This window comes from Lissotriton helveticus, chromosome 12, assembly GCF_964261635.1.
Source record: "Lissotriton helveticus chromosome 12, aLisHel1.1, whole genome shotgun sequence".
Lineage (NCBI taxonomy): Eukaryota > Metazoa > Chordata > Amphibia > Caudata > Salamandridae > Lissotriton > Lissotriton helveticus.
The window spans coordinates 577,118,180-577,135,104 of record NC_136073.1 but is presented as its reverse complement, the minus strand read 5'-3'; the positions used below and the strand labels follow the sequence as shown (position 1 = coordinate 577,135,104).

General features: G+C 46.4%; 1 protein-coding gene across 1 annotated transcript in view; it reads right to left on the bottom strand.

The window, feature by feature from the left end:
• CNGB1 (cyclic nucleotide gated channel subunit beta 1) overlaps positions 1 to 16,925 on the bottom strand; it is a 1,191,945-nt gene that overhangs the window by 929,925 nt on the left and 245,095 nt on the right.

The following is a 16,925-nucleotide window of genomic DNA, read 5'->3' as shown; positions in this document are numbered from 1 at the left end:
ATCTGCCATTGGATTAATTCGACGATCCTATATCTGTAGAGTTTTTGGTTCTTTTATGAGGACACTCCGCACTGCATGTCTAAGCGGTTAGCGTCATTCTGTGTTTTTACCCAGGACTAGGTCGTGTGATTTGGATGATCTTTTCCGGAATGCTAATCATGTCTGGCCAACTCGAGTGACGAAGCTTCTACTTCAAGTATCTATTGCCTTGTGAAATAAACTGAATGTATAAGGCTTAACAAAACTTATAAATAAACCATCAGCGCCCTGGGGAAGGATGGTACATGAAATTCCGAAACGCGCGTAGGCGCATTTTTGTGGTTGTGTATGTTTATGATGTATGTTTTGTTTTTGTAAAATTATATTTTTTCTCTTTGATTAGTTAATTTCTTTTTGATTCTTTTATGGTTGTGTATGTATATAATATTTTGTTTTTGTTGTTGTTGAGACATGTACCTCAATTTTCTATAATGCTTCGTCTATGTTGGGACTCGCACAAATTGGATCTGGATGTGAGTCATATTTAACTGTATGGATTATATGTTCAAAATATTTATTGAAAAATTGTGGATTATTCAGTAAAAGAAATAATGATATATATATTTTCTGAAAATAAAATAAAAAAAAGTTATATAATTGTGATGCTGTCTGTGTGGGACTATTTCAATGTTATTCGTATTGAGGGGTTTTTTTCTACCGTATATTGTGTTGCTGTTTCCCTGGTTTTGCCCCCTGAGAATTGCCTTTCAGGGGCCTCTTTTTTTTAGTAGCACCTAGAAAGTTACCATAATAGCGGAGTGCCTATAGGTTCTATAATATGACATGGCCCAGTCATCTTTACTTTACACATAACTCTGTGATACCCACCCAGACAAGGCTGTGAGTATGAGAGGGTAGTGTTACACAGTAACCGGCAGGTAGATATAAGCAACTTAGTGGAAATGTGCTAAATTACACCCTTGTGTGCCACTGCTGGAAACATGTCATACAGGACCTGGAAAGGGGTGTCGGTTCACAACATAGGAAAAGAGGATTTAAGAAGCTTGTAATTTGTTTTTCTGAATTGATTATTAATGAATTATTGGAAGTGTATAGGTGTAAAGAAAAGTCTCTCTCAAACTGAACAGAACAACATCTCTCAGGCAGATTCGACTCCTTTTCATTAAAGACATAATATTAGCATTCTGAATTCTGATATTTTTTGTTTCACTAGTGCAGGAGACGTGCTGTCTGACCTAATCCAGTCTCCTCTCACAAACTGTATTGAGAGCAAAATGTGTTAGAAGTTGTTGTTACTTATTCTATCTTGACTTGAACAGTGCTTTAGAAATTTAATAGAAATTATCTTGGATGGACATTGAAGAGGTAGCACTTTGGGGTGCGGGCCAGTGTCAGTTGTTTACACTGGAGGGCCATGCAAAATGAGCACAAGGGGTAGCAACAGAAAGGGTTACTACTGAAGGACACAGAAATGATGAGCTGTATTGCCAGGGTCATTGACAATAGCATTCACTAATGGGCACTGAGGAGCAATCAGTGTGAAGAGGCTGGGGCAGTGCTAGACACTCATTAGGTGGCACCTGGGTTGTTGTATAAGAAAATATTACAAGTAGAAACTGAGTACTTTGCACAAGGTTGGGTGTCAATGTGGATAAGATCTTACTAGTCGATGCTTAGCCAGCCCCAGGGAGACAACTGTTGCATATTGAGCCTGTACCCAGAAAGTAAATCTTCTGTAAATACTATATTCTGATCTCCACCAACTGAGAAGCAGTGGCTATTTGCATGAAGCTACTACCAGATCCATACACTGATCTTCGGCTTGTGGAGAAGATCACAGTAATAGATGCTTAGTTAGCACTAGGGGGGCAACTTTCGCACATAGAGCCAGAACCATGAAAGTAAATCTTATCTGAAGATTCTCCTTTGATATCCAGTTGGACTTGGTCCTCTCTGTAGGGTCACCCCCAAACATTTTGCTTTCCCCCTCCTTTTTTCTGGACCTGTTTTTGTTGGCATTCAGGACTGTGCACTTCACCAATGCATGCCAGTGCTAAAGTGCTTGTGCGCTCTCATTTAAACTGGGTAAAATTAGCTTTCACCCAATTGGCACATTTAATGTACTTGTAACTCCCCGGTAAAGTGGTACTACATACACCCAGGGCCTGTAACTTAAATGAAACTAGTGGGCCTGCAGAACTTATTGTGCAACCCACTTATATAGTATTTTTAAACATGCCTCAGGCCTGTCATTGTAGCTTGTGTGTGCAGTTTTAAAGTGCCATTTTGACCTGTTAAAATAAAAAAAGCCAGCAGGGTGCCTTCTAAATAAAAAGCTTGACATCTGCTTTTAAGATTTACATGTCCTGGTAGTGAAAAACTCAAATTTGTTTTTCACTATTGCAAGGTCTAACTCTTCCATAGGATAACATTGGGTTACCTTAATACATTTAATAAGTGTTAACTTTTTATTGGGAACAGGTGCAAATATCTTGTTTGGCATCTAAGTTATTGTAATTTAAAATCCTCTTTATTGGTAAAGTTGGATTTTAAATGACAACTGTACAAATGCCACTTTTAGACAGTTGGTGAATATCAAACACATGGGCACGTAAAATATGCGCCCGTCCGTTGCACTACTCTGTGTTGGAATATTTCCTCACATTAAACACCTCATCTTCTGTTATACCAAATTTAATCCTGATGTCAAACCAATAAATTATTATTACAACTTTAAGCCATAAGCTCTCAATCACTTCGCAGACAGCTTGATTCCACCATAGTTCTTTTATTTCACATATTCAAATGTCCTCTGTGTGCCCATCCGGTCTCACATCAGCAACACGTGTGTATGAACAATTCATATAAAGTGGACATCTGGATTCACCCAATGCATTTTGGGCCATCGGCCCTTCATCAGGGGTAACTTTAAGAAAGTTGACATTTTTCTGCTGGAACCATTTGGTACCTGCAGCCTGCTCCTTGGTTACATGAGAGGTGTAGTTCAACCTTGTATATTGTTTCCAGACAGCTACACAATAGATAGCCTGGGTATTGGCAGGATGAGCGAACAAAGGCAGGATAGCAGATGGAGTTGAGAGTAACCCCACTTACAGTTCAATAGGCTGTGCCCTGTTCTTACCCTAGCTTTTTGTGCCTGTAGCTAAGGTGAAGCCAGGAAAGAAAGGAAGGAAATTTCAAACACCTCTTGTTGGGAGAAGCCTTCATAAGTTTCTCCCACGTCAAAGAAGGCACCAGGGATAAAAAAGGGACCTTCAGACCCACTCTTCAGATCAGTTTTGGACCTGTAGGAGACTCAAAAGAATGACTGCTCTTATGCTATGCTGTAAGAAGCACTGCTCTGCTGCCCCGCTTCTTTGCAGCTTGAGTGAGAAGGACTGGAGCTGCACCTTGAACACAGGACCACCAGAGTGATTCCAAGGGCTAGTTGGCGGGCTCCTGATCAGAGTCTCAAGGACAGAAAAGTCTCCAACCATCTTGAACTATTCACTTGGACTCTGCCAGCTGTGAGTCCTAACCCCCTAAGTGGTGCCCCTCCAATTCTGCACACTTGGAAGTGGGGATAGAGGTGCTCTGGCAGCCTAGCTGTGGTTTTCACCAGAACCAACACAACGCAATGCAAATCCCATGCAGCACTCACAGCTCCTCATCTAGACTGGCATAGGACGAAGCAGCCTTGACACAAGCTTGCACTGCAGCTCTCACAGCTCATTGGAACCGACACTGCATGACACATCCTGACTCAGGACCCTGCATCACTCCTCAGAACCACTGCTGCACTGTGCAATGCACTGCATCAAGGACACCAGGTACAAATCTCAGCGGCCCTAACCTGGTCCCTGTATCTGTGCTCTATTGTTGTTGACCTGAACAGGTGACTTTAACCAAATGTTTGGTTTGTGCTTTTGTCAAGGATTAAATGGGATAAAGAACTGATCAGTTTCTTTCGTGATTACCAGAGGAAAAGGATGAGTACTTCAAGTAGCCACAGTGTTACTTTGCACAGTATAGAATACAAAAAAAGTGTCAGGATTCCTTTTAGGAGGGTCCTAGTTAGAAGAAAAACACAAATGTAAAAATTCTCCTTGGAGGTGTAATAATGCTTGATTGGGAAGGGAGATTTATTATACTGTAGATAAGCCAATTAATTAAACTCTCCCTGACATCAGGAAGAGAGAAGAGCCAGCAAGAAATAATCAAGGGAAGGACTCCAATTGGAATCCAGCTGAATAAAGCAGAGAATCTGGGCAAAAACTGAGACCACACCTCTTGCATCAGAATCATGGATTCAGGTAAACACCAGAAGAAGAAGACCAAGTTTAACATAATTTTCCACTGCCGGATTCCACAGCTCTACCATAATTTGAAGTTGCTAATTGGTCCAATTGTTCACAGAACGCCCCTCTAGGTCTTTAATTATCCGAATGTCCCTTCAACATGATCTTTTAACAGTGTCAACCTTAAGAAACAGTTTGTCTCAGTTTTTCTAATTGATTCATACTGCCCAAACAAAAGGGTCAGTCTGAGGAGAAGACGAAAAAGCTCTGGAATGAAAACCGTGCATTGAATAATAGAACGAAACCTTTGTAATGCTTCAAGTTGTGTTATTGTGGGGAAATTCTACGATGGGTAAATAGGAAACCCTATTGTCTTGGTTAGCAGTACGGTAACATTCAGAATACTATTTCCAGCTTTGTCTGGTGAGCTATGTTTGGCCATTTGAGTGAGAAAGGTAACCAGAATAAAATAGGCTTCCATTTATGAGGAACTGCACAGATCTTTCCATAAATGAGAAAGACATTAAGTACCTAACTAACTATCCACCAAACAGCACTGAACAATTTTCTTTCTTTTTTTTTTTTTTTTTTTGAGGAGTCTCTTTATTTATTTATCACAAAACAGCACAGTACAATAACGCAGTCAGCCATTCGCCTACATCCCTTCTCGGGCCGGCAGCAGTTCAAGTCATCTTCTCTGTGACTCCTAGACATAGTCCATGGAAGGTTATCAAACATCATGTTAAGCAATTGGCCAGCCAGAGTCTGGACCTCTCCGGCATTCTAAAACTACGGGTAGTGTGATGTGCATTGTGTGTGTATGGACAAATCTATATATTTTTCACTTTTTCACCCAACTTACCCCCCATCCCCAGTACCTCGCTACCCCCCAACTATTCCCCTAGCAGTGCTCCTCAGGTGTGACAGTGTACATGATATTGACGTGTTGTGGCTTGCGTTGCATGCTGCATTCCGTGATTCCAGGGGACGTCCCCTCAGTCTACACCCTATCGGGGAAATCGTAACTCCCGCCGGGGCAAATCACGCTGCCTTGTAAGGGACCCCACTAGCTGCACTCCTCCCCCTCCCCCGCCATCAGGTCCTCTTCCTCTACCCTGGAAGATAAGTAGGTCTGGTATAACCCCCAGAAGTTCTTGGGCCGGCTTCGTGGTGGGAGCAACTCACTGTAAAGCTCCGCTTGAGTATTGCAGTACGTCATGTCGTTCGACCAACGTTTCAGCGTCGGGAGTGGGCCCCTCATCCAGTGTAAGGCAACTACTCGTTTAGCGAGGAGCATACCCATACTCACTATTTTCCTCACCGGTGCGGGAACATTCCTAGCATAGCCTAGCAGTGCGAGCGCTGGGTCCCTGTCTAGCTCTACTTCCACAATAACGCTCATTTCAGCGAATATCTTGCTCCAGAACCTCTGTACCCCCGGACACGACCATGCCAAATGCAGGAAGTCCGCAACCGGAGAGTGGCACCTCTCGCAGCTTGGCGTGTCCCGAAGACCAAACCTGTGCAGCCTTTCCGGCGTATGATAAACCCGCTGTAAAAATTTAAAGTGGATCAGACGGTGTCGCCCATTCAGCGAAATCCGCCTTGTGGCCGCACAACAGTACGCCCACATGCTGTCGTCCAATTGGGTGTCCAGGTCGGCTTGCCAGGCCAAGCGAGCTCTCGTGTACTGTAGGGCCGTATGCTCGTGCCCTATTTTGTATAGTTTAGAGATCAGCTTCTGGGGCGCTATGGCAGCTATGACATAAACCAGCTCCGGTATTTCAGGGGGTTCCTCCATGTCTGGGCCCAACAGGTCTAGAAGGGCACTTCTGACTCTATGATACTGAAAGCGCTGGAGTAACGAGGGGCGATCCGTCCCCCGTATCAGTTGGTCCCATGTCTTTACCTTTCCATTCTCGAAGAGGTCTCCCATAGTGTTTGCGCCTAGTGCACCGAGGGCTCTATGTACTGCCGGTTCCGCCAGGGTGGGGAGCCATAGCGCCCAACGCGTCGGCATATTGGGTGCATACATCAGTACTTTGTCTTGCCGTTGTAGTATGGAATGCCAAGCGTGGTTAGTAGACAAAAGGGAGTCCAGTGTTCCCACTCTGCGGTCTCTGGGGCCGCAGATAGTTGCTGGGAGCGGGGTTGGGTGTGCGAACAGCCGCTCCAGTATCACGTGCGGAATGTCCTGGTCACCATGGATCCAAGTGTGAAGGTGCGAAGCCTGCGCAATTCTATAATAGCGCTCCATATCTGGCGCGGCCAGCCCCCCTTGCTCGTAAGGCAGCTTGAGGACCTTGCATTGCACTCTGGGCTGCTTTCCTGCCCAGGCCAGTCGCACTAGAAGTTTGTCTAAGGTTTTGAAGAAGGCTCTAGAGAGCACAATCGGGATATTGTTAAAGAGGAACAGGAATCGTGGCAGGACCACCATTTTCATCAATGCGATTCGTCCCATTAACGACAGCGGAAGCCTTATCCAGAGCTCAACGTCGTCTGTGAGTTTGCTAAAGGCTACTCCGTAATTTTCCCTCACCATGATTTCGGGATCCGTGTGTAGCATTATGCCCAGATACCTTATCGGGTCTGTGGACCATTGGAGCGGGTACTCCATCTCAAAGGGTTCAGTGACAGGCGTCAGGGGGAACGCCACTGATTTGGACCAGTTGACCTTCAGCCCCGAGAGCGCTCCAAAACGTACCACCTCCCGCAGTACCGAAGAGAGATTGTTCACTGGATCACGTACATATAGCAGTGTGTCGTCCGCGTACGTGGATATACCAATTTTGTAGGTGGGGTAGTTGATGGCTTCATATGAGTGGTACTCCCGAATCGCACAGGCCAGAGGCTCCGCCACCAGTGCGTAAAGTAGAGGCGAGAGGGGGCATCCTTGTCTCGTGCCTCTGCTGATGGCAAACGGCGCCGAGACTGCATCGCCCAGTCTGACACGCGCAGTGGGTTTGTGGTAAAGCGCACCCAGGAGTTGCAGGAAAAGGTCTCCTAGTCCCAACTTCTTCAGGACTTTGCGCATGAATACCCATTCTACGGAATCAAACGCTTTCTCCATATCGAGGAAGACTGCGATGGCCTTAGTGTCTTGCTTAGTATGCTGCATGGTTCCCATCACTGTGCGGATGTTGTATGTGAGATTCCGAGCCGGGATAAATCCCGCTTGCTCCGGGGCCACTAGTTCTGGGGCCACCAGCACCAATCTGGTAGCCAACACCTTAGCATAAAGCTTGGCATCAACATTGATAAGTGACAAGGGGCGGTATGAGCCTGGACGGTCATGCGGTTTTCCGGGTTTCAATATTGTTACAATGAGAGCCTCTCTCATTGAGGGCGGCATGGCGCCTTCCTCACAGATTTCGTCAAAGAGCGCGGAAAGGTAGGGCAAAAGCTTATCTTTGTACGCCTTGTAGAAGGTCACAGTTAATCCGTCAGTCCCTGGGGCACTCTCAGACCTCATGCCATCCAGCGCATCTGATATCTCCTCCCGGAGAATGGGGGACATTAGGAATTCCCTCTGCCAGTTCTCGAGGAACGGCATTTTGATATAACTTAAGTAGTTGTCAATCTGTTCTTCTACACCTGAGATCTTGTTTGTGTATAGCTCCTCGTAAAACCCCTTAAATTCCGAGAGAATATCCTCCTCCGCCGTTAACACCGTTCCCCCCGCCGATTGCATTTCTGTGATTACCTGCCGTCGCCTGGCACCCTTCATTATCCTGGCTAGCAGTGAGCCTGGCCGGTCTCCCTCTCCATAAGAGCGAGCCGTCGCGTACTTTCCTAGGTGCCGCACTTCCCTGTCTGCCTCCTCGTGGAACTCTTTCAGGAGCTCCTGCAGAGTCCCGTCTCCTGTGGGGGTCTGGCCCGCCATCTGAGATCTTTCACACTCTGCTATGCGGCCCTCTAGGTATGCCAGCCTGTGTCTGATGGCTCTCAGGACACTGGGATGTTTTGCCATGACCACCCCTCTGACGAAGACCTTAAAAGTCTCCCATATCGTCCCGAAGGTGTCCACCGTGCCTATGTTGGTGTCGAAAAATACATCTATTTCTTCCCCTAGTTCGGCTCTGAACGTCTCGTCTAATAGTGAATATGGTGGGAAGCGCCACGTGAATGGGGGTATCCTCTGCCTGGGTGTGTCAAATACCAACAGTATAGGGGAATGGTCAGATAGTGTTCGGGGAAGCACCCTGCAGTCCCTCACAGCAGCCAGTAACGGGAGTGTGGATAGCCAGTAGTCTATTCTAGTGTGTATATTGTGGTACGCTGAGTAGTGTGTGTATCCCCCTCTATCTCGGTGTCTTTCACGCGAGACATCTACCAGTCCTAGTCTCACCATTTCAGCTTGCATTTGCAGTGCGGCAGCTGCCGGGCGTCGGGGTGGACCCGCCGACCTATCCAGCTCCGGGCTAAAAATGAAGTTGAAGTCTCCCCCCCACAGCATTCTATCTGAGGGCCACTCAGTACAGTGTTCTGCCACCGCTGCATAGAAGTCCGGAGAGTCGTAATTCGGTCCATATACATTCATGACCAGTAGACTTTGCCCCTTGCCTGAACACTTGCTTAGCACAAATCTTCCTTCCAGGTCTGCGCTCAGCAGTGTGAGGGATAGTTTGGATTTTGGATTGACCCAAGTGAGGACACCCCTAGCATGCGTGGTGAAGCCTGCATAAGTAGAGACACCCTGGAGGCCCCTATGCGTAAGCATCTTACTGGAGTTTGGTAGGTGTGTTTCTTGTAGTAGGGCTAGGTCTATGTGGTGTCTTTGGAGGTAGTGTAGCACCCTGCGGAGCTTACGATAGTCGTTCAGTCCCCTTACATTCCATGTCAATGCCTTAATTGTCTCAGTATCACTCATTGACCCTTCGTGTGGTGCGTCAGCCATGTATAATGTAGCAATACATCATATGCAATACAAGTATAGGTACTGTAATTCGTCGTACGAAACTACTGCCAAACATCACCATGTGAAGAAACACTGCGGAGCACAATAAAACCCCCCCCCGAACAAACCCAGACCCCGAACATCCCCGTCCCCCCGCCTCCCACAGTCAACCATCCCCAACCTGGCATGACCGATGCCCCATCTCCCCTCCCCCCCACCCTTTTTCAAACCCATACAACAAAACCCCCAAACAGGCTCAACGCGAGCCGTTACTGCTGAAAGCGCTGGGGCAGAGGTAGTCTAAGCAGTCCTTTCGTCGTCCACCGTCTTCCGGGACTCCCGCACAGTGTCTATAGACTGCCCCTTCGCCAGCGCCATAGCGATAGAGATAAGCAGCGAGTGGTACACACAGTGTTCTACCAACCGGTTTTAATCCTCGCCACCCCTCCCCTCCGACCCCCAGCAACTCTGATCTCCCCTGTATCATGTGTGTAGGGACTAGGCCCTGCTTAGAGCGAGTACCTTAGTTTAAGCGCAACCCCATAGCGATCCCAACTGAAAGTGCGTAGATCTCACCCACAGTACAGCACACAGAAGTCCGGCGCCTGCAGCATCTCAGTTCGTGAGGTTCTCATCAAGCCATCCGCGGAGGGGGTCGGGGGCGTGCACGCAGCCAGTTTCCCTTGGGTTGCCATCCGCACCCCCCTTCTCATCAGTCCTGTTCCTCGAGAGCGCCATCACAGGTTTGCTCCGCCGTACGTGTCTCCGGACTCCCCCGGTTCTCTTTCATCCACACCTTCAGGGATTTTTGGAGTTCCTTGGGATCGGTGAAGAAATGCGAATGCCCCTGTCTGTTGATGCGCAGCCTCGCTGGGTACAACATGGCATAGTCCAATCCGAGGTCTCTAAGTTGCTGCTTGTACGGGACGAATCTACGTCTCTCCTCCTGTACTTTCGTGGTGAAATCGGGGTATAGCGATATGTCCATTCCCTCGTACTGCAGCTTCCCCTTCTCGCGGGCAACTCGAAGGGCTGCGTCCCTGTCTCTGTAATTTAGCAGTTTCGCTATGATCGGTCTAGGGTTGGCACCCGGGGGGGGCCTCGGACCGAGAGTGCGATGGGCGCGCTCCACTATAAACATATGGGAAAAGGTGTCATCCCCCAGCAGTGTCTTCAGGAGTTTCTCGATAAACAGTTCCATTTTGCCCGTTTGGGTCGACTCAGCCACTCCCGTTACGCGGATGTTGGAGCGTCTCGAACGTGCTTCCAAGTCCTCCGACTTGTCCTGTATTACCTGTAGGAGTCTTCCAAATTGTTTACGATCGGCATCCCATTCTGTTTGCGCCTCCTCCGCCTCTGTCAATCTGCGCTCCGCCATGTCCAGCCTCTCCGCTTGCTTGTCCACCCTTTCGGTCATGCGATCCATCCGATACGCCAACGCGTCAATCTTGTTGCCGATGGCCGACATGCCTTCCTGCAGGCCCTTCTCCATTGTAGTAAGCATCCCTTTTATCTCCGCACACAGTGAGGTACTCGGGTCGCCCGTGGCACCCGGGGACTGGGCAATGGGTTGTTCTGGTTCCTTCTGTCGCCGTTGGTCAAACGACTATTTCGTCTGGGTCCTGTCTCCCTTGCCCATCGTTATGTTATCCGATAAGGCCGGGGCCCACGTGGATGAGGGACCACCTGCACACCAATGCGCCGTGCGTGCCCCCTCTCTGAGTGCTAGCGGTTTCAGGGTACGTAGGGCGGGCCTCCCGCCGGGGCCCGTTAGTGTCACGAGTGGTCGCAGGCCTCGGTTGCTGCAGCCTGTAATACCCCCTCCGGATCCCCCTGTGTGGTGCTGGACAGTACTGGAGCTCAGTTCTTGTGGAGGGGGGGCCCTCGGCGATCAGAGAGACTCTTCCTTCCCAGTAGTAGCGCAGCACCCTCGTGCCACGGGAAAGGCTGTGTGCACAGGTCCCGGGGCACTCGTACCTTCCGGGGGCTCCCAGTTGGCCACGTGGTCCGCCACCAGCCTCGTAGCTGGACCGGCGTCTCCCTCGCTGTTGCTGTCGGCCCTCGTGACTCGTAGTGCACCTCCGGCGCGCTGTCCAGGTGTGTGGGGCAGGTGGGAGGTCCGCCCCTGCCGGGTCCCGGCGAACCCCGAGTCGTCAGCTCAGCGCGGCCGCACGTCGGGTGACGTATCGCGGCCTCGGGGTCTAGGAAAGACCGGGGATCTGGGCCTGGTCCGGCGTCTGCAACGTGGTCGGAGAAAAATGCGGGTTCCCAAGCCCGATTTTCCGGCAAACTTCGACCGGAGGTACGTTTGGGGCCGAGGCGACGATTTTTGCCGCTTCTGCTGTGTTACCACCGCTTTAACAGGATCTTTGGCGGATAGTTGGTAGCGCTGGCTCGGAGCTTCGCTCTTACGCGTCCACCATTGACGCCGGCTAGCTCCGCCCCCCCACTGAACAATTTTCTCTGCTGTAGGTAACCTAGCCAAAAGAGAAGAATGAGGCATTTTGAAAAGGTACCACAGTAACCATTATAGTTGACATCCTTCAGAAGATGGAAGATCCATTATAAAGTCTGTGCAGATTGCATGGCCATGCTCAGAAGCTACATGTAGTGGTTGTAAATATCTAAAAAGTATGGAATGTTCTGATTTGTGTTGAGTACAAACGGTAAAAGCGAAAACATATCATGTATATCTGAATCAACAGTTGACCCCCAAAAATATTAAAAACTAAATCCAAAATAGTTTCACTCCTCTATGCGCAGAAATTGCAGAATTATAACCCAGCTTTATCACATCCGATTGTAGTTCCACAGTCACAACCAAAATGGCTTTCTGATTGAAATACAATTGGTTTTTGTTGAAATATAAAAGTCTTGAGATGGAAATCTAATTCCTTGGGACCCCAGCTTCTCGTGCCAATTTAATTTTTTCAAAGAATAACAGACAAGACAATACCAACCAATCAATTTGAAAAAATACACACTGATCATAAGTAAGAGATCTCTTAGGATAAAATGGGACAGAGTGTTAACAAAACAAATTCTTTGAGCCAAGAATATAAATGACTGTGAAATCATTATGAGCAAAGACAAATATCCATCTAGTTTGATGACTATTCTTGCACAGAAGCTTTCACAAGCTGTGCAAATTTGAATGATCAATTTGAATTTCAAATGGTCCTTTAGTGCCCATCAAAAGAGAACAGGGTATCATCATTGCTAAAAGTTCTCTTTCCAAATCTAAATAGTTGCATTCAGGGTCCCAAAAAACATGGTATAAGTAAAAGACAGGATGTGTCAATCCATCTTTCTAACAAAACTCTCCCAGTAGCTATTTCATAGAGACCTGCTTCCACAATGAACTTTTTTGAAGTGTCTGAATGGCATGAGATTGGTATCTGGGTAAATTGTCATTTCAAGGGTTTTGAAATGTTTGTCAGCTCAATCATCCCAGGAAAACCCCTTTCTCATAATTTCCATTTTGACTGAATGAATGAGTTTATTTGTAAAGCCCTACGTTAACTTCAGGGAGCAAACAGTAAATCGGAACAGAAACAGAAGTGAGACGGGGCATAAGAGTGAAGCTGTGAACTCATATCTAGTGTCATATGAGGGGAAACACAGTGCTGTCTGAGGCAGCGAACATTCAAGTTTACAGGAGCTTCCTGAAGAGACGTTCTGATTGCGCCAATCTCAACTGGAGTGGTAAACTGTACCAGGCTCTTGTTCCTAGAAAAGCTATGGTTTTGCCTCCTTTTGTTTTCAGTCGGTAGCTGGGAATAGCCAAATAGTTGCCCGAAGATGATTGCAGAAGACGTTGTGTTGTATATGGGCAAATTCTGGACCTGAGATATGTCGGACCTGATGATTTTATTGCTTTATAAGTAATTGTTAAGACTTTAAACAGAATTCTTTACCAAATCAGTAACCAATGTAGTCTTTGGAGTGCTTCTCTAGAGGAGGATCCTCTATGTAGCCTGAGCACCAGCCTGGCCACTGCGTTCTGTACCACCTGTAACTTTTTTATAATCGATTTATTTGCTCCTGCATATAGACTGTTACAGTAGTTCAGATGCGAAAGAACTAATGCCACAGCATTTAAGGGCAATAGGTCCAGAAACTTCCTCAGGATTTTTACAGTATGGAAGCACATGCCTGCTACTGCTAATGCTTGGCTGTGAAACAATAGGGAGTCATCAAACTTAATCCCTAAATTGGGTACTGTGTAGGCAGTGTTCGACGGTGGAACCATGTTTTCAGATCACCATAGACTGGGCGTAAAAAAATGTTTTTTTCCAAACAGCGTAATTTCGTTTTTTCGGCTGTTACAATTTAGATGATTGAGATTCATCCAGCTCATGACTGCCGTTAGGCAGTGATAGAATTTTTCTTTCGACATGGAGGAATTTTTATCAAGGGTAAGGATGATCAGGGTATCATCTGCATAGGTGATAGCTTCGACATAAAATGAGTCTATCAAGACAAGCAGTGGGGTCATGTAAAGATTAAAAAGCGTTGGGCTGAGGGAAGAGCCGTGGGGGACCCCCGATAGGAGCTGTTTTTCTATGGACTTGTGTTGGCCGAGGGTAACTATGTTGTGTCTGTTTTCTAAAAAAGAGGAAAACCAGGCTAGCGCCTTATTGATAACACCACTGGTTGTAAGTCTGTTGAGTCGGCTGGCGTGAGAGATTGTGTCAAACGTGGCAGACAAATCCAACAGAACCAGTACTGCATCCTTGCCCTGATCTAAGGCAAGCTTTAATGTTTCTGAGGTGTGAAGCAGCACTGATTCTGTTGAATGGCCGGGTCTGAAACCTGATTGTTTTGGGTGGAGGATATTTTCTTTCAACAGGAAATCATAGAGTTGTATGTTGGCCAGTTATTCCACTAGTTTACTCAGACATGGTAACAGTGAAATTGGTCTGAGGTTAGAAAGTGTAGCAGGATCCGCGATTTTCTTTTTTTGAAGGGGTTTTACTGCCGCAATCTTCCAATTGTCTGGTACGTTGGAGGATTCAAAGGATGAATTGATTATTTGATTAATGGGCGGATTGATAATGTCCACAAGTAACTGAAGTACTCTAGGAGGGCATGGATCAAAGGGGGAGCCCAATTTGCAGGCAAGAATAGCTTGTCTCGATTGTTCCATGCTAATCTCTTGGAAGCAGGAGAATATCCCTGTAGTCCTTAAAGGTGCAGGCTGATTTTCAGAACGCAAATGATGTCACTAGTTAATTCTGCAAAATTCTTAATAAGTTGACAATAAAAGTTTGCTTATACAATAGAACTGTGAGACTCTTTGGAGTGAGTAGGTGAAGATCATTCCAAAATTGGTGGTACCTTCTTTGGATACATGGAAACATCAGAAGCATTCACTTTGAATCCAATACACTACTCTTCATCTTTCTCAAATTCATACTTCTCGGGTTTGCAGAATAGATTATGTTTGAAGAATAAATGATGATGCTGAAGGGCTGAGGGTGCCTAAGTTACATGTTCTTAATGCTCAACTAGTGTCTTAGAAAAACCAGAAGGTCGTCCGAAGTACAGCTACACAAACTGATTGAAAAAACAGAAGAACTGAATCCATAACGTACTGAAAAATAGCTAGGACATTGTACAACCCAAAGGGCACTACACAAATTCAAACTCGCCAAATGAAGTGCAAACAGCGGAATTCCACTTGCCATACATGTAGAAGATGATACGAACTTCACATATTGAGCTTACTGAAGACTATCGCTCGTTGGGCAGATTATAATTTAACCTTTGCGAGAGGCAAATCATATCGATCTTTGATTGTAATTTGATTTAAACCTGTTCAATCAAGGCAAAGTCTTGATCTTTCTTAGGTAACAATACACAAATGTGCCCCTGTGGCATTGTGGGGGGTGGTAAAATGAACCAGTTTTGTCAATTCTCATTCCAGTAAACCTTCAATATCCTATTTTGTTAAGGAATACATACATCCAAACGAACAATAGCACCAGGTTCAGCAGAAATGGTGCGATCATATTCTCCATGAAAGGGAAGGGGGGTCAATTTAGACTTAGAAAAACTTTGAGAAAAGCAAGGTACTGACATGGCACTGACAAAAGATTGACCACAAACAATTTTGAAGAAGACTCGTTTATCTCATCATTAGGTCGCCAACAACTTCCTGAAGGATTACAGTGACTGTGTTCTGATAGACAAAATTAACATATGAGTTGTCCCTCCTCAAACAAGTAATGCAAAACAACCTCCACACAACTGGAAGACAAAATAGCATAAAAAGACAGCGCTTCAGTATTAACTCCAAAGTGCCTTGTAATGGAAAAAAAGGTCAGAGATTATTGGAAGACAATTAACTGTTTAAATAAATCCAGGAGATTTCTTTACTCTTCGTGGGATGTTATTCTTGATGGCCCAGTCCTGATCCACAAACTTTCAGCAAGCACTGATATCCAATAATGCAGAATAATTAATGGGTATCCCGACTTACGTTTTCTAAACAATTGGTAAAAGGAACATTTATTTATTTTGTCAATTTATAGGGCGCAACAGCTACCCAAGAAGGGTTTCCCGGCGCCTAGACACAGCTAGAAACAAAAGACAGAGACGGAGGGAGATATTGAAGTGGTTATTGTTCGTACAGCCAGGTCTTTACGAGCTTTCTAAAACTATGGTAGTTATCTTCCTTCCGAATGCTTGGAGGAAGTGTGTTCCACAGGGAGGGTCCAAGATAGGCAAAGGATCTGCCCCCTGATCTTGCACGTTTAAACCTTGGTATACAGAAATATGCTGCTGTCTGGGACCGGAGGTTTCTCTTTGGCGTGTAGAGGCAAGCAAGGGATTGGAGGTATTTTGGGGCTCCTCCAGTTTTTATTTTGAACATATAGTTCAAGGCCTTGAAGCGCACTCTGCTCTCTATCCTGAGCCAATGAAGGTCCCGGCGATGGTTCGAGACTCCAGCGTTCCTAGGAATCTTACACAGGAGTCTGACCGCAGCGTTTTGTGCTACTTGTAGTCGTCCAATGACAGATTTATTTGCGCCTAAATATAGGATGTTGCCGTAGTCAAGCCTTGATGTGATAAGGGCATTGACTACGGTCTTTTGTGTTGACATAGGCAACATCCACAGTATTTTCCTCAACCATCTAGCTATGGTGAGACACAATCCAGTAACCTTGCTGGCGTGCTTGTCCATGGATAAGGCGTTGTCTAGTACAAAACCCAGATTTCGAGCATGGGACACCGGGGTAGGAAGGATACCCATCTGTTCTGGCCAATGCGCGGGGTTCCAGAGATCTTTGTCTTTTCCCAAAATCAGAATTTCCGTCTTGTCGCCGTTCAGTTTTAACTGGTTTGCTGTCATCCAGTTCAATATTTTTAGTAATCCTTCCTTGAGTAACGACGGGGAGTGGGGACAAGAATTCGACAGGGAAAAAATGATTTGGGTGTCGTCGGCGTAGTTCATGAGCGTTAGCCCTAGCTTTTCAACAAGTTCTACTAGCGGTTTGAGATAGATATTAAAAAACAGAGGGCTCAGGATGGACCCCTGCGGCACTCCATGAGCTGCAGGTAAGGTGTCTGACTCGGCCTGTGCTGATGCGATCTGAAAGGTTCTATTTGCCAGGAAGGATTTGATCCACTCCAGAGCCTTTCCTCTTATGCCATTTATGTGTAGTTCTCTAATGAGCGTTTCGTGGGAGATGGTATCGAACGCCGCACTTAGATCCAATAGCACG